We start from the raw sequence: 19,637 nt of genomic DNA on the forward strand, positions 1-19,637 counted from the left end.
TTCTAGAATTTTCGAAATTTGGAACTTTATGCCATATTAATAACTTTTTGCAAACTATTAGCGATTATTTATAAATACTTGATATAAATAATATCATCAAGAAAATATACAAATAGAGCCCTTATGACAGATTTATTTGCATGTCATAAAGCTCTTGTCATAACTTCACACAACTCATAGTTTTGTGTAAACTTTGAGAACATAAACATGATGTAAAACATTGTAAGTTTGTTATATTGATGTATGATGCTTGCATTTGCTATGTTTCATATATATCCAATTGTTATTGTCACACCCCGCTAAAGCATAAACACAGGGCGTGGCAGTACAAAGGGTTTCATCGCAAAAGTTAAAAGACAACACCAACCATAGTATTAAAAATCATTACAAATTCACAATGGGTTTGAACAACTTTTAAAAGAAATTACAATGTAAATTGAAATACAACACATGCGAATGCTCCTAAAGGTGAAGTGTCCCTAAGTGCCACTTACTCGATGATTCCTGAAAAAGCATGTAAAACGAGCGTCAACTATAAAAATAGTTGGTGAGTACTCGATGATTCCAATAATAAAAGTATATTGTTAAGATGAGTAAATAAGTTTGTAAAAACAAAGTTCTTTGTCATCATGAGAGATAAGGTATGTTGCCCAAGTAAGATGCAACATTCATATTCTCATGGAAGATAAAGTTCGTTACTCAAACGAGTAAACAAGTTTCACTGCTAAAATGAGCAATCAATTTCGTTGCTACAAGGAGCAAACAATTTCATTGCTAAAATATGTATATAAGTTTTCAGTAATAACAGTTCGTTGTTGTAATGAGAAACAAAGTTCATTGCTATAATTAATAAACAAGTTTATTGCTATAATAAGTAACGAGTTTATTGCCATAATAAATAACAAGTTTATTGCTATAACGAGAAACGAGTTTGTATGTGTATGAGCGAACAATGAGTCTCAACCAAACCTATGACTGAAGCCCTATCAAGATCTATGCTTATCGTTCCATAGATGAATATGGTATCATGCACTCCAGCAATAGGGCGAGTGAGGAGTTGTCAATTCCTAATAGCGCCATCCATAATGACCATTGGCTCAAAGAGTTAATGGTTAGAGATAAGGGAAGGGCCTTAGTACGATAAGTTCTCATGTTCCGTGTTGCATAGACATACATAGAGAGACATAGCAATAAAATAGCAATCATGTTTGATACAAATCAATTTAAATACAACATTCAAATAATAGTTTTTTGGGACATGCTTTTCCACCCCAAAACATAAAAACTGAAAATAGGGGAGTGCGTGAATACTCACAATGCATTGAGATGATGCAAACGGTGCCTTGAACTACGCTCCACTCGTACCACTATCGTTTTCCTACAAAGATGTTACACACTAATGAGTCTCTAATCGAAATCTAACACTAGTATACATACTACTACAATAGAATTATGCCAATATTGTGTCAAAATTTAATATAGATAAGTTACGAATATTTTTCTATGAAAATTTAATTTCAATGAATCAATTGTTATATAACAATTTAAGTGGAAAATTTTCCATTATTGAAATGTTAATTTTTAACATTTTAGAGGTGTTCCAATGATTAAATATTCAAAACTAAATCAATTTAGTTCTAAAAGTTCCCAAACTTTGCATTTCAGTTTTAATTGAAGTCAAAGACCTCAAGATAAATTTTCTTGAATTTTTGATTTGTCTAACTATTTTTCACCATTTTAGTTTCTTGAATAACCATAAAATCATGAAAAATACTAAACAATTAATAAAAATTATCAAACTTCAGACTTTGGTTCTAAATATCTTAAAAGACTTCTAGATACATTTTCATGGATTATGGATATGCATAACCAATTTTCATATATTTAATTCTCTAAATATATAAAAATTCATGAAAAATAGAAATTGGTTAAGAAAATGCCCCAAACTTTTTATAGTAATGTCATTACACGTACTTAACCTGGGAAAAATATAAAAATAGATTTCCAGACAATTTAACCCAATTTTATGATTTTTGAGCATTTATTCTAATAAAAATTGAAATAAATAGAAAATAGTTTCCAAAATTGCCCAAAAATTTTGTAACGCTGTTATTAGTCATTATTAAGCTACGAAAAAAATAAAAATGAATTTCTAAACTGTTTATCCCAATTTTATGATTTTTGTGTATGTATTCTAATAAAAATTGGGTTTAAGTGTATTTTATCTTGGGAAAATAGAAGAAAAATAGTATATTGAAGAGAAAAATCATCAAAATTTTTATGTAGCATCCTAATGTACTACAAGGTGTTCTGGTAAATTTTCATAATGTTTGGATGAGTAAAACTATTTTTCCTGTTTTTAGTCCATTATAAATACAAAAATCGGAGAAAAATAGGAATACATTATGAAAAATTCTGAAAATATTTTTCTAAGTGTTCCACAGAGAGTATAAGCTACGAAAATTATTAGATACCATTTTTATATTCCCTAATGTGGTTTTATGATTTATTAGAGCTAAACAAAAAGAAAATTCAAAACCATATTAAACAGTAACAAAAATGGATGAAACTTAATGGGAGATGTTTATTAACTTAAAGGATCATCCAAGAATTTTTCCACAATTTATTTACTAGCTTAAGTATTTTATATGATTTAACACTTTATTTTCTTATTATTTTCATATAAAAATAAAGAAAATATATATTGAGCTAAAAATTTCCAGAATGCATCTTCATACAATTTGATAACAATGACAATTTGTGTTCTTATTTTTTATGTTGAACACCATGCCTAAAGGCTCAATAAATTATAGAGAAAACTCGGTTCTTGTGATTTATGTAAAGATTATTGATGTTACTTTGACAATGTTTGCAACATGTTACAAAGACTTTTGAATCAAGATCTTTTTGTACCTATTGATACATGATATTAAGAGTTTAAAATAAATTTTGAATGATTTTTAGTGATGAATAAGTCCTTTGAACATGCAACACAAAACAAATGTTCATAAGGAAAGTGCTGTTTGAGCAACAGTTTTGTAAAAATTGGTAAAAATCGAAAATTTGGGATTTTTCAGTGAGGTTGGATGGGTTTGAAAGCTAACGCAAAATATTATATTTCAGAAAAAGAATCACGAATTTTGGCTAAGCAATGAGTGAGATATGACAGTTTAAAGTCAGGTAAATAAATCTGGCAGATTACATGCATGATGATTGGTTAGAAAAGTGGGTTTTCATCATTTCCTTAAGTAAATCTTTTGAAGTATTTTAAATATATCATGATAACCTCACATTTTGGTCATGTTTCCATGGATGAAAAGATTAAAACTTATCAAAATGTATACATGCATTTATGAAGAAAATTTTGTTTCTCAAAAACTCTTAACTTGAGTTTGATGTTTTAATCCTTAAAATCGATTTTTGCCCTAAGATCATGAACATGCAACCTTGTTTATCATACATGCATGGTGTTAAAACACATCGATCATGTTCTAAAAACCATTTTAACAAAAAGAAAACAAGTTTGAAGAAGATGAAGAAGGAGAAAGTGTAAGAAAAAGAGCAAAACTTGAAGGAAAAGTGAAGTAGAAATCGATTTTACCTTCAAGAATACCACAAGATGATGAAGATTTCGAGTTTGAGGAGTGTTCTTGGGTTTGTTTTCTGGAATATTTCTTGGTTCTTAGAGGGAGGAAGAGAGAATGGAGTGGTGTTTGGAGAGAAAAAGTAGAGAGAAGGTAGAGAGAGTTTTCTAGAGAGAGAAAGAAGAGAGATGTGTGTGTGTTCGAGAATGAGAGTGTGAGAGAGAGATATGGGGAGAGAGGGATCCGATTTTAGGGGAGGAGAGGCTCTCTCTCTCTCTCTCTCTTGTTTCTTTTATAAAAATTCAAATCTTTTATAAAAATATCCAACTTTTTATAAAATGTGCACCTTAACCTAGTTTTTATGCATAAAACTCTTGATTTTTGACTTATAAATCAAGGGTAAATGTAATAACTAAATCTTTATTTTTCATTGAATTTTATTTCATAATAATTATTATGATAAGATAATATTATAAGCTTCATAATTGTTTTTATAGGATTTTTAAGGTTAAAGTTTATAAATATGAGTTTTTAGGGCTTTTAGGGTTTTGGAGTTTAATAAACTTTGAATATCAAAATAAATAGAATATTTGAGACTTTAAATTATCTTATGGTATTATAACTCTTTTATAGTTATAAATAATGTTTGTAATTTATCTTTATCGGTTTATTGGCATTCTATGTAGTGATTCTGAGATTCAAGCGAAATTGAGGAATCAAGTATACTAGTCCTAGTCTTCAAATTTGACTTAAGTTTCTATGAGACTTTGAACTAACTTCTACTTCTAGGTCAAGTGCATGATGTGTGTACATGATTCATGAAATGTTGTTCGAGTCAAAGAGTGATCCAAATATGGATAGTCACTATAGCTTAGTAGATGTAGAATTCACATATCAAGGTGAAATCTAAGTACACCATCCATTGTTTCTATCTGTTTCCAAGTTTCTAGTAGGTTATAACTTAGCTTCTAATTACTAAGTCTAATATGTGTTGTGCCTATATGTGCAACTAAGTTTATCAAATCTAGAACTAACTCGAATTTTGACGGTTGTCACAGTCTCCCCCGGTTGAAAGAATTTCGTCCCGAAATTCAATTCGTGACACATTCTATTAGAACTCAGCCGAATACAATTGTATAATTGGATAGATGATGACTTGAAGAGCTCTTTGATTATTTTGGGTTAATTCCTCAAGGGAACAGCCCAACTCTTTAGCTATAATCAAATTAATGTTTCCCTAATTCGAGTTCTACAGTCTTGATTGCAAGAAATTAGGATCATGGAAATCATGATCCAACCATGGCGACCTAGTTGAAAAAGATTATATAGTTAGATATTATCTAACTTAAAAGAAAGTTATAAGTTTTGCTGAAGCACCAACTGCACTGAGCGTTAAATCCGCATTGATGCTTAAGTCGCATTCTAAATTAACACTAAGTGTAACTTCGCCGCTTAAAAAAAAAGAGATTAGGAACAATTTGTTCACTTTCGGGTTGGCTACTAAATCTGGAAAATATATATTCCAAAATAAGAAGGGGTACCACGAATGAAAGAGAAGCGGTCGAGGGTAAGTTCCTAAAAATACGTAGTAAGGGTAGGCAACGAAGTTTTGGTACATCTCAAATGTAAAGGCTAATTAAGTGTCGTCGACAAAATAAATTACGAAATGATTGAGCATCTCTGAGGCTATAATTACTACTACGATTACTCTTACAATAATAAAACCTTATTCGTAGAATAAATATATTTAGAGAGTCATTGGTGCAAATGGAGGCGATGAAAATTTATGATAAATTAAATCACATTGTGTATATAGCATTTTAAGTGTTTAGAAGTGATTAAAAATCTCACTGTTATCAAAATGTGTGTTTAGAAATGATAATTAATCTCACTATTATCAAAACGTATAATAATTCCAAGATAATGAAGATACATGTGTGGCGATCAAACGAAGTAGTAAAATAATATAAAGATTAATTAAGGTTACAAGTTTAAGTCATAAATAAGGGAATCTATACAAAAATATTTTGATTACTCTTTTGAAAAAAAAAATTGTCTAATTGTCTAAGTCAGGACAAGTTCAAGCTTATGAGTCAGAATATTTATGAAAACAAAGTTGAGAGTTTAGGAACTCACTGAAAATTACAAAGTAGAATGCTATTTTAAGAAACGTGTAAAAATATCGATAATTGAAAATAGTGGATTCTTAATTTAGTGTTTCTACAAAAACAATCATTTAGAGAATATGTAATAGTAAAATTCAAGAGTTTTGATGTATTTAAAGAAAAGAAGAAGCATAAGAATTCATATCCTCCACATATATTTTTTCGGATATAGAAAAAATGATAAGCATAACAATATTCATCTTGTGTATTAATTATAAGGAAAAATACAATGAAAATTGCATTTTATATCAAGTTTTTGAATTTAGAACGAAAGAGCAAATGTAAATAAGGATCACTTGTTTATAGTAGATTTCAAAATAAAAACAAGATGTATATGATAAAAGGCGTAATTGAATATATCAAAGTTGACTAAAATTAAAGTATGCCTCATGACTATACACGTATTAATTGCTCAAAACGAAAGGGTAGACATCTAGTCTATATGTGTACGAACATGGTACCAAGAGAAGCAAAATAGAAAGAAACAAAGTTAGTCAATGTATTATGTTATTATCGTGGGTGTGCAATATCTAAAATTAAAAGGAGAGTAAGAAATCAAGTTCGGGCGACAGAAAAAGGTAGGTAGCGGAGACAATGATTGTTATTGTTAAAATTATAAGAACAATACCTATAGGTAGATTTAAAACCAGGTTGAGATATATTTCAAACATCAATATTTGATGTATATTGATGATTAAATAGACATGTGGGAGTTCTAAAGTGTTTGCTAAGGATTGCTAAAAATTCATAAGTTACCTATTAAGTTAAACTCCATTTGTGAAAAAGAAGAAGCCCTACAAATGGCAATTGAAAATCTGACAATTTTGACTTTTTAAACGAAAGTCCAACAATGATTAAAATGGATAAGGTAAAGACTCAATATATTTATAAGAATAATTATTCATTGTTGAAAGTTTATCACTGGAAATTTAAAAATGAACACTAAGTTTTCAAATGCTATAAATTTTAAAAACTTTATAGATTATAAAACTATATTGAAGCAAAGAACACAAATAAGGTATGTTTTGAAATACAAGCATTAGAGATGTCTTATAAACATGTTTGAAGTAGAAATTTGCATAAATATCATGTTGGGTTTCGAGAAAACACATTAAAGTAAATTACAATTTCTAAATGAGAAAGCTGTTAAAAGTGTCAAAACAAAAGTGTTTTGAAGATTCGATGAAGCTTTTACACATAAAATGAACTTCAATGTTATAGCTCTACGTTTTGTAGCAAAGAGTTTAAACACGATTATAAAAGAAAATGTTTCTAGTTTTTCGAAAACATGTCAAAATGGTAAGCAATGTTTAAAATGGTTTATGTGCCCTCAAAAGCACATCTATCCATTGAAATGGATTTGAAATGAGATTGTAATAGCAAGGTTAAAACCAATAATGGTTAAATTGAGTTTTGAAGAAAAGTGTTAAGTTAAAGCAAGTTGTCAAAAGATTTTTAGCGAGAATATTGCTTACATTGTTAAGAAATGTCTACTAAGTTGATTGAAGTGGTTATAAAATATTTTATTGATGATAAATAAAACCGATGAAGCGAAATAATTTTTCGATTGAAGATTAAGAAGTAAGGAATAAGTATGTTAGTGTAGCTGATCGTACCTAAATACTAAGGCGAGTATCGGTGTCTTTTCCCCAAAATAAAGGACAAGAAAAATTGTTTGTAAAACGTTTTATGGTGTCAATGCAGTTTACAACCTTTTTTAGAGGTCAAAGGGACATCCTATGTTAAGTTTTAAGCTCAAGGTGGAAACAATGTAGACCTAAATCGTAGCATATTAAGAAGGTCTCACGTATGGGTTAAACCTCCGTGTCTCCTCGTGAGTCAAATCCGAAATGCCCACCAATGGTATCCAAGTGATTACTTAGTGGCGACTCATCTACCTCCTTACGCGATGCTCCAATTATCATTTGTGTTGATATCGAAACGCTTTTTCCTAGTTGTAACTCTAGTACGAAGACGATGAAGAGGTATTGAGGAATAATTTGTATAGGTTTCGACTTATGATTATTACTAGTGTATATCTAGCTACTAACCTTATATCTAAAGTCAATAGCTACCAAGGAATACTCATTCTCAGTACTAAGTGCATTGCTCCTAGAGTAGCTAGTGATATAACCTAAGTGGTTAACCTAGCACTTGATACGGGACAAGAATATTTCTAAATAAAGGCATTGTTATAAAAGTGCACTTAGTTTCTAAGTGTATCTAGATGAATTCCTATAATATGCAATGCCCGTACGCACACTGAAAAATTTTGTTTTTCAAAAGTTTAAGTTGAAAATCTTTTTGAACATAATTCTACTATAACCGTTTCAAGCCTCCATTAAGTTTCCTTAATTAAGCATAGTTGGCCAGGCTATACTTAATTAAAGTCTGATAATGCGTACTCGAATTAGTTATACCAGTAGTATGTTTAGTATTTTAAAAACGCTTAGAAATTTTTTGGCTATAGTTGTGGTTCTCCAAAGGAAAACCAGTATTCTCTATAACCTTCGGCTCTGATACCATTTCCTGTCACACCCCGCTAAAGCGGAAACACAGGGCGTGGCAGTACAAAGGGTTTCATCGCAAAAGTCAAAAGACAACACCAACCATAGTATTAAAAATCATTACAAATTCACAATGGGTTTGAACAACTTTTAAAAGAAATTACAATGTAAATTGAAATACAACACATGCGAATGCTCCTAAAGGTGAAGTGTCCCTAAGTGCCACTTACTCGATGATTCCTGAAAAAGCATGTAAAACGAGCGTCAACTATAAAAATAGTTGGTGAGTACTCACAGATAAACAAAATGATACTGGTTCCATGAATTGAAATCAAAGTTTTGATAAAAGTTTCCAATAATAAAAGTATATTGTTAAGATGAGTAAATAAGTTTGTAAAAACAAAGTTCTTTGTCATCATGAGAGATAAGGTATGTTGCCCAAATAAGATGCAACATTCATATTCTCATGGAAGATAAAGTTCGTTACTCAAACGAGTAAACAAGTTTCACTACTAAAATGAGCAATCAATTTCGTTGTTACAAGGAGCATACAATTTCATTGCTAAAACATGTATATAAGTTTTCAGTAATAACAGTTCGTTGTTGTAATGAGAAACAAAGTTCATTGCTATAATTAATAAACAAGTTTATTGCTATAATAAGTAACGAGTTTATTCCCATAATAAATAACAAGTTTATTGCTATAACGAGAAACGAGTTTGTATGTGTATGAGCAAACAATGAGTCTCAACCAAACCTATGACTGAAGCCCTATCAAGATCTATGCTTATCGTTCCATAGATGAATATGGTATCATGCACTCCAGCAATAGGGCGAGTGAGGAGTTGTCAATTCCTAATAGCGCCATCCATAATGACCATTGGCTCAAAGAGTTAATGGTTGGAGATAAGGGAAGGGAATTAGTACGATAAGTTCTCATGTTCCGTGTTGCATAGACATACATAGAGAGACATAGCAATAAAATAGCAATCATGTTTGATACAAATCAATTTAAATACAACATTCAATAATAGTTTTTCGGGACATGCTTTTCCACCCCAAAACATAAAAACTGAAAATAGGGGAGTGCGTGAATACTCACAATGCATTGAGATGATGCAAATGGTGCCTTGAACTACGCTCCACTCGTACCACTATCGTTTTCCTACAACGATGTTACACACTAATGAGTCTCTAATCGAAATCTAACACTAGTATACATACTACTACAATAGAATTATGCCAATATTGTGTCAAAATTTAATATAGATAAGTTACGAACATTTTTCTATGAAAATTTAATTTCAATGAATCAATTGTTATATAACAATTTAAGTGGAAAAATTTCCATTATTGAAATGTTAATATTTAACATTTTAGAGGTGTTCCAATGATTAAATATTCAAAACTAAATCAATTTAGTTCTAAAAGTTCCCAAACTTTGCGTTTCAGTTTTAATTGAAGTCAAAGACCTCAAGATAAATTTTCTTGAATTTTTGATTTGTCTAACTATTTTTCACCATTTTAGTTTCTTGAATAACCATAAAATCATGAAAAATACTAAACAATTAATAAAAATTATCAAACTTCAGACTTTGGTTCTAAATATCTTAAAAGACTTCTAGATACATTTTCATGGATTATGGATATGCATAACCAATTTTCATATATTTAATTCTCTAAATATATAAAAATTCATGAAAAATAGAAATTGGTTAAGAAAATGCCCCAAACTTTTTATAGTAATGTCATTACACGTACTTAACCTGGGAAAAATATAAAAATAGATTTCCAGACAATTTAACCCAATTTTATGATTTTTGAGCATTTATTCTAATAAAAATTGAAATAAATAGAAAATAGTTTCCAAAATTGCCCAAAAATTTTGTAACGCTGTTATTAGTCATTATTAAGCTACGAAAAAAATAAAAATGAATTTCTAAACTGTTTATCCCAATTTTATGATTTTTGTGTATGTATTCTAATAAAAATTGGGTTTAAGTGTATTTTATCTTGGGAAAATAGAAGAAAAATAGTATATAGAAGAGAAAAATCATCAAAATTTTTATGTAGCATCCTAATGTACTACAAGGTGTTCTGGTAAATTTTCATAATGTTTGGATGAGTAAAACTATTTTTCCTGTTTTTAGTCCATTATAAATACAAAAATCGGAGAAAAATAGGAATACATTATGAAAAATTCTGAAAATATTTTTCTAAGTGTTCCACAGAGAGTATAAGCTACGAAAATTATTAGATACCATTTTTATATTCCCTAATGTGGTTTTATGATTTATTAGAGCTAAACAAAAAGAAAATTCAAAACCATATTAAACAGTAACAAAAATGGATGAAACTTAATGGGAGATGTGTATTAACTTAAAGGATCATTCAAGAATTTTTCCATAATTTATTTACTAGCTTAAGTGTTTTATATGATTTAACAGTTTATTTTCTTATTATTTTCATATAAAAATAAAGAAAATATATATTGAGCTGAAAATTTCCAGAATGCATCTTCATACAATTTGATAACAATGACAATTTGTGTTCTTATTTTTTATGTTGAACACCATGCCTAAAGGCTCAATAAATTATAGAGAAAACTTGGTTCTTGTGATTTATGTAAAGATTATTGATGTTACTTTGACAATTTTTGCAACATGTTACAAAGACTTTTGAATCAAGATCTTTTTGTACCTATTAATACATGATATTAAGAGTTCAAAATAATTTTTGAATGATTTTTAGTGATGAATAAGTCCTTTGAACATGCAACACAAAACAAATGTTCATAAGGAAAGTGCTGTTTGAGCAACAGTTTTGTAAAAATTGGTAAAAATCGAAATTTTGGAATTTTTCAGTGAGGTTAGATGGCTTTGAAAGCTAACTCAAAATATAATATTTCGGAAAAAGAATCACGAATTGTGGCTAAGAAATGAGAGAGATATGACAGTTTAAAATCAGGTAAAGAAATCTGGCAGATTGCATGCATGATGATTGGTTAGAAAAGTGGGTTTTCATCATTTCCTTAAGTAAATCTTTTGAAGTATTTTAAATATATCATGATAACCTCATATTTTGGTCATGTTTCCAGAGATCAAAAGATTAAAACTTATCAAAATGTATACATGCATTTATGAAGAAAATTTTGTTTCTCAAAAACTCTTAACTTGAGTTTGATGTTTTAATCCTTAAAATCGATTTTTGCCCTAAGATCATGAACATGCAACCTTGTTTATCATACATGCATGGTGTTAAAACACATCCATCATGTTCTAAAAACCATTTTAACAAAAATAAAACAAGTTTGAAGAAGATGAAGAAGGAGAAAGTGTAAGAAAAAGAGCAAAACTTGAAGGAAAAGTGAAGTAGAAATCGATTTTACCTTCAAGAATACCACAAGATGTTGAAGTTTTCGACTTTGAGGAGTGTTCTTGGGTTTGTTTTCTGGAATATTTCTTGGTTCTTAGAGGGAGGAAGAGAGAAAGGAGTGGTGTTTGGAGAGAAAAAGTAGAGAGAAGGTAGAGAGAGTTTTCTAGAGAGAGAAAGAAGAGAGATGTGTGTGTGTTGGAGAATGAGAGTGTGAGAGAGAGATATGGGGAGAGAGGGATCCGATTTTAGGGGAGGATAGGCTCTCTCTCTATTGTTTCTTTTATATAAATTCAAATCTTTTATAAAAATATCCAACTTTTTATAAAATGTGCACCTTAACCTAGTTTTTATGCATAAAACTCTTGATTTTTGACTTATAAATCAAGGGTAAATGTTAATAACTAAATCTTTATTTTTTATTGAAGTTTATTTCATAATAATTATTATGATAAGATAATATTATAAGGTTTATAATTGTTTTTATAGGATTTTTAAGGTTAAAGTTTATAAATATGAGTTTTTAGGGCTTTTCGGGTTTTGGAGTTTAATAAACTTTGAATATCAAAATAAATAGAATATTTGAGACTTTAAATTATCTTATGGTATTATAACTCTTTTATAGTTATAAATAATGTTTGTAATTTATCTTTATCGGTTTATTGGCATTCTATGTAGTGATTCCGAGATTCAAGCGAAATTGAGGAATCAAGTATACTAGTCCTAGTCTTCAAATTTGACTTAAGTTTCTATGAGACTTTGAACTAAGTTCTACTTCTAGGTCAAGTGCATGATGTGTGTACATGATTCATGAAATGTTGTTCGAGTCAAAGAGTGATCCAAATATGGATAGTCACTACAGCTTAGTAGATGTAGAATTCACATATCAAGGTGAAATCTAAGTACACCATCCATTGTTTCTATCTGTTTCCAAGTTTCTAGTAGGTTATAACTTAGCTTCTAATTACTAAGTCTAATATGTGTTGTGCCTATATGTGCAACTAAGTTTATCAAATCTAGAACTAACTCGAATTTGGACGGTTGTCACAGTTATGATACTACACAATGAAGTCACCCGCCTACGGACGTTTCCGTCGTTCTGGTCCGGGGGTATGACAGATTGGTATCAGAGCATTATTTATAGTGAACTAGTATATCTAGCCATACAAGATATACAACTATAAATACAATGGGACTAAAGCACACTGACTGAAAGTATACATACTTTCTAGGATTATATCATAACAAGAACAGACAAAATAAATTAAAGGGTGAACACTAAAGTCAAACCTGGGCAGTTATGTAATCATATATGGGATAAATATAGCCTGATCAACTATATTTATTTGGGATATGACCAAATGTGTTTGGGAGTGGTAGTGGTGTTGCAACAAGCCTAAAGCCTCCCAACTCGTTATCCAAAAGTTTTAAGAACCAAACCTAAATTAATTAGAATACTATAGGAGTATTTTGGCATTCTATCTATTTTCTCGTACTCATATATTCTCGCACAGACGACATGGCAGGTTTTCACCTCCCCGGAGACCCATACTTTCCCAATTAGGGGAATGGGGGTTGGATCGAGGAAGACCCAGAAGAAGACCCCGAGGAACCCATGGAGGATCCCGAAGAACCGGTAGAGTTTGAAGAAGAGGACATCGATGAAGAGATAGAGGAAGATGACGAGGAGGAGGTTGAGGAGGACGAGGAATCAGACGTTCAGTCTGAAGTTATCAACCCTCCCTACATGACAAGGGTACCGCCGCATAGGATGGGCTACAATGGCCCTACACCTCCTTCGGTTGACGATATTGAGAGGTGGGCCGACGCCAGGGTCAGCAACCACCATTTGGGATGAATCGAGGTTACTACAACCTCTAGCATGCAGGACCAACGGATCGCGCACTCCCTGTCGTGTTCAGACGTATTAGGGACATCGGCAACCAGACTCCAGTGACCGCCGACCGGGTAATGCAGATGCGGGTGGCTACGCAGATCAAGGATGCTCGCATGCGAGACCTCGAGCGAGACTTCTATCCAATGGAACGACTCATAGAAGATCTTGCCACTGCACGAGCGAAGGTCAGAGAATACCAGGAGCAATACACCGCTCTGGACGAGCATGTACGGATCGCCGAACGCAGGTTAGCCGAGCTCCAAGGCGCATCTACCTCATCGTCAACACCACCAGACCCTACCCGTCGCGATTAGTACATGTTTATCCGCTACCGTATCAATTTTTCCTTTGTGCACTTCCCTATGTATTATCGATGACATGACTAAGTGATCTCATAACTCATGGAGTCCTGACTTTGCTAGATTCTATTTCACTACAAGCATTGTATGCCTTATGAAGGCAATTTTCCATGTACTCAGAAGATTTTTATCAATGAAAAATGAATATATTTTACCTATTGTTTGCTCTATCACTATTTGTACATGTTGATTTTATGCACACACTTATTCGTATACAACCAAACCACCAATACTATTCTATGATCAAGAAATCATGAAACAAAATACATTGGATACTCATTGTCCTTCTGATCCATGACATAAAGATGCCGAGGAGACCGATCCGAAAGAACAACAACACAGCACCACCACCGTCGCTCCCACCGGAGATCAACTCTGCGGCCCTTCAAGCGGCAGTTTCGGCAGCAGTAACAGCAGCGTTAGCCCACTTTCAAAACGGAAATAATGGTGGTAATGGTCAAGGGACGGGAAGCTCCCATCAAGGGATGACTCAAGCGCCTATAAGGGCCTGTACCTACAAGGAATTTTCCAATGCAAGACCCCGCACTTTCAATGGGACTGGAGGAGTTATAGCTTTGAAACGATGGATCGAGAAGGCAGAGTTGGTGTTCAAGATATGCGAATGTCCGGAAGGGTGTAAAGTCAAGCTCACGTCCTGCACCTTCATCGATCAGGCATTGTCATGGTGCAACGGTCACATTGAGGCCATCACACTCCCCGTTGCAAACGCCATGTCCTGGGAAGAACGCAAAGAGATATTAATCGCCGAGTACTGTCCCCGAGGGGAAGTACAAAAACTCGAACAAGAACTGTGGAACCTTACGGTGCAGAACTAGGACATTGAAGCGTATATCTCAAGGTTTAACGAACTTGCGCTGTTGTGTCCTAGTATGATTAAGTATGAGGGAAAGAAAATCGAACGATTCATCTGGGGATTGACGCCTCCCATTCAAGGCAATGTGATTGCCTCAAAACCCGAGACCTACGACAGTGCAAAACGTCTGGCCAAGAATCTTTATGATCACAGTTATAAGAAAAGTACAAAAACAACCGAGGGAGAGAGCAAACAAGAAGGAGGGAGCAAGAAGAATTGGGGAACAAGTGAAAAGGACGACATAATTCAGGTCCATCCAAGAAACCACAGACACTAGCGGTCCATTCTGCTACCGCTACAGCCGCACCGGCCCCGACCGCTCCAGTCTCAACCACAACCGCGCCAACAAAGCCATACATAGGATCCAATCCCAAGTGTGACAAGTGTAACTATCACCACTACGGGGCATGCAAGGATTTCCAATGCACTAACTGCAATCAAAATGGACACATTGTCCAGTATTCCAAGATGCCCCCACAACAAAACAGGCAACCCAATGTCAACAACACCGGAGCCAGCCGTGCCTGTTACGGGTGCGGGGAAGCCGGTCATTTTAAACCTAACTGTCCCAAGAAAAACAATCAGAAAGCAGGAAGGGTTTTAACCTTGGGGCAAGGAGAGGCGGTGCAAGATCCAACAGTGGTGACTGGTACGTTTCCCCTCAACAACTCTTATTGGTGAATTTTATTTGATAGTGGTACTGAGCGAAGCTTCGTAAGTCACGAATTCAAACACCTACTCAATCAAAATCCTCACAAATTGAACGAAACTTATACGGTTGAAATGGCCAACAGTAAAACGGAATCAACCAACGATGTCTACGTAGGGTGCACACTAACATTAAATAATCACTCCATCCCAATCAGTTTGATGTCCGTTAATATTGGGACCTTTGATGTGATTGTTGGCATGGATTGGTTAAGCCCCCACCATGCTGAAATTATGTGTCACAAGAAGACCGTTCGTCTTCACCTACCCAACAATGAAACTCTAATAGTTTATGGCGATAAACTTGGCTCAAACCTCCGACTCATATCTTGCATCCAGGCACAAAAGTGCTTGCATAAAAAGAATCACGCCTTTCTCGCTCATGTCGTGGATAAAACAAAGGAGCAGAGAAACATTAACGATATTCCCGAAGTACGTGACTTCCCTGACGTATTTCCCAAAGATTTGCCAGGAGTCCCTCCCGAGTGCCAAGTCGAGTTCCGAATCGACCTTGTACCAGGAGCCACCCCAATCGCCAAATCACCCTACAGGTTAGTTCCTGCCGAAATGCAAGAGTTATCTAGTCAACTAAGTGAGCTTCTCGATAAAGGATTCATCAGGCTGAGCTTTTCACCTTGGGGAGATCTGGTTCTGTTTGTGAAGAAGAAAGACGGGTCTTTCAGAATGTACATAGATTATCGAGAATTAAATAACCTCACCATCAAGAATCAATACCCACTTCCCCGAATCCATGATATATTCGATCAAGTCCAAGGAGCCAGTTACTTTTCCAAGATAGATCTAAGGTCCGGGTACCATCAACTAAGTGTCCGAGAGTAGGATATTCCAAAGACTGCTTTCCAAACCTGTTATTGGCATTTTGAATTCGTAGTCATGCCTTTTGGCCTCACAAATACACCTGCAACTTTTATGGACATGATGAAGCGAGTCTGTCGGCCGTTTCTCGACACCTTCGTAATTGTTTTCATCGATGATATACTCGTTTACTCTAAGAGTAAGGAGGAGCACAGCCTACACTTACGACATATTTTGGGGACACTGACAGTAGAGAAGCTTTACGCAAAGTTCTCCAAATGCGAATTCTGGATTCGTAGAGTAGAATTTTTGGGTCATGTAGTCAGCGAAGAGGGGATACATGTGGACCCTACCAAGATCAAGGCTATTGAGGGATGGATAACCCTAAGAACCCCAACAGAAATCCGACAATTTTTATGCCTCGCCGATTATTACCGAAGGTTCATCCAAAAGTTTTCCAAAATCACCAAGCCTCTCACCACCCTCAACCAATAAGGGTCTACCTTTCCATTTGATTGATAAACAAGAAGCTTCCTTCCAAACCCTGAAACAAGCCCTCTGCAGTGCTCCAGTACTGACCTTTCCTGAAGGAATGGAGGACTTCGTAGTGTACTGTGATGCTTCTAATCAAGGGTTAGGTTGTGTGCTTATGCAACGAGGAAAGGTTATAGTTTACGCATCAAGGCAACTAAAGACCCACGAAGTAAACTACACCAACCCACGACCTCGAGTTGGGAGTTGTGGTCTTCGATTTAAAGATTTGGAGGCACTACTTGTATTGTACAAAATGCACCGTTTTCACAAACCACAAGAGCCTCCAGCACATTCTGAACCAAAAGGAATTGAACATGAGACAATGGAGATGGGTCGAACTGCCGAACGACTATGAGTGCGAACTCAAGTATCATCCGGGCAAAGCGAATGTGGTAGTCGATGCCTTAAGTCGAAAGGAATACTTGGGTCGCCGAGTAAAGACATTAACAATGACCGTCTATTCCCATCTATCCTCACAAATAAAGGAGGCCCAGCTGGAAGCCATGAAGCCAGAAAACGTCACCAATGAGGCATTGCACGGAATGGAGAAGAATCTGACGGTCCAAGAAGACGGAGCCTATTATCTGATGGACCGAATCTGGACACCGAGGTTCGGTGGATTTCTGGACGTGGTAATGAATGAGGCTTAGAAAACAAGGTACTTTATCCATGCGGGTTCCGAAAAGATGTACCTGGATACCAAACAACATTATTGCTGGCCAAATATGAAAACCGAGATTGCCACTAACGTTGGCAAGTGTCTCACTTGTGCCAAAGTTAAAGTGGATTATCAGAAGCCCTCGGGTCTACTTCAACAACCCGAAATACCCGAGTGGAAATGGGAGAGGATAACAATGGATTTAATAACCAAATTACCCAAGCCAGAAGACGGTCTGGATGCTATCTGGGTGACCGTTGATCGATTAACAAAATCTGCCCTTTTCCTGCTAATAAAGGAGACGCACAAAATGGAAAGGCTAACGCGGATATACCTGAAGGAGGTAGTGAGACTTCATGGAGTCCCCATATCTATTATCTCGGATCGGGATAGTAGATTTATCTCTCGTTTTTGGCAGTCACTCCAGAACGCATTGGGAACCCGACAGGTTATGAGCACTGCCTACCACCCTCAAACCGATGGACAAAGTGAACGAACTATTAAAACCCTAGAAGACATGCTCCAAGCATGTGTAATAGATTTTGGCAAAGCCTGGGATACCCACATGCCCATGGTTGAATTTTTATATAACAACAGCCGTCACACGAGCATAGGAGTCGCCCCCTTTGAGGCCTTGTATGGCCGGAAGTGCAGATCGCCCCTCTGTTGGCCTGAAGTGGGAGACACGCAGCTGGTAAAAGGCCAATCGTCAGACAACACCCTTATGGGACCAGAAATCATCCGAGAAACTACACAGAAGATAATCCAAATCAAATCCCGATTCCAAGCATCGCGTGATCGACAAAAGAGTTACGCTGACAAACGACGAAAACCTCTTGAGTTCCAAGTCGGAGATCGAGTGCTATTAAAGGTTTCTACCTGGAAAGGGATGATCCATTTTGGGAAACGAGGAAAATTAAACCCGCAATTCATTGGACCATTCGAGATTCTTGCCCGAATTGGTCCAGTGGTGTGACACCAGTCAAGTTTTGGTCAAAAATAAATTGATCAATAATCGTAATTGGGATGAACCGAGTGGTAGACTTTGTAACAAGGTTTCCAAAAACATAAAGAACACTGAAATCCGAGTTATAACGAAGAAGTTATGACCAATCGAAAATCCGCGGTAAAACCGGCAAAACACTGTTCAGTGTAAAAAGTGAATTTTCGATAAAAGGCTTTCTAGCCTTAACAATCTAAATGAAAGTTGTAGATTATGTTAAACCGAGAACGTTCATAAAAAGAACGTAAAAATCTGACTTCGTATGAGGAAGTTATGATATTTCGAAGTTTCGGTTTAGTAGTAGACAACTAAAAATTCGAAATATAAATTAATCAATATTTAGCCAACGCAACTTAAATGAGAATCGAAGGTCTCGTCAAAAGTAGCACAACGGTAAAAAGACAGACGAAAACGGACGTCGGATGAAGAAGTTATGAATTTTTAACGGATTCCCGTCCCGGTCTGTTTAAAATAATAATATTAAAAATAATTCAATACCAGTCTACGAAGTCTAAACAAAAGTCGTAGAGTATGATTTTACCTACGCATACATATAAAGAACGTGAAAAATGGAGCTCGTATGAGAAAGTTATGATTTTCGCAATTTTTTTGCACGAAAATCAAGAAAATCTTGAAAACCGGGCAATTTCGCATGCAAGGCTTCGGACAGGTCATCATCACGTGCGAACCTCCACGTGTCATCTTCTGGTTGGACCGAAGTTCACATGTCACCTCCTGAGTGGACCGCAGCCGAGGTCCAATAATCCTTGGACACCTTCGCAACGGACACCCCTTCGCATGCGTGGCCTTCTCCCAATTGACCGAAGGTTGGTCAAATCCGAAGCCTCCATCTGTCCGAGGCATGTGCCTCGCACCGGGTCAGAAGCTCCACCGCCTTAACCTTCGCACGTGGCCTTCGCAGGAGCTGCCACGTAGCTGCTGACTCACCTCCTCGCCTAGCCAGGTGTCCGAGCCCTCACCAGCTGTCCCCCTTCGGCCGAACCCTCGCACCCCTCTATAAAGGGTGCGAGCCTTCTCGGATATGAATGATTTTTCACCCTAAATTTCTCCCTTTTGCACCATTTCACCCCCCTCGACTTCCTCACGACCCCCGAAGGCCCCAGTATCGTTTCTAAAGCACGAAGCAAGGCCCGGAGCCC

Source organism: Lactuca virosa, chromosome 1 (assembly GCF_052849685.1).
Source record: "Lactuca virosa cultivar CGN04683 chromosome 1, Lactuca_virosa_CGN04683_v6, whole genome shotgun sequence".
In the NCBI taxonomy this organism is placed as follows: Eukaryota; Viridiplantae; Streptophyta; class Magnoliopsida; order Asterales; family Asteraceae; genus Lactuca; species Lactuca virosa.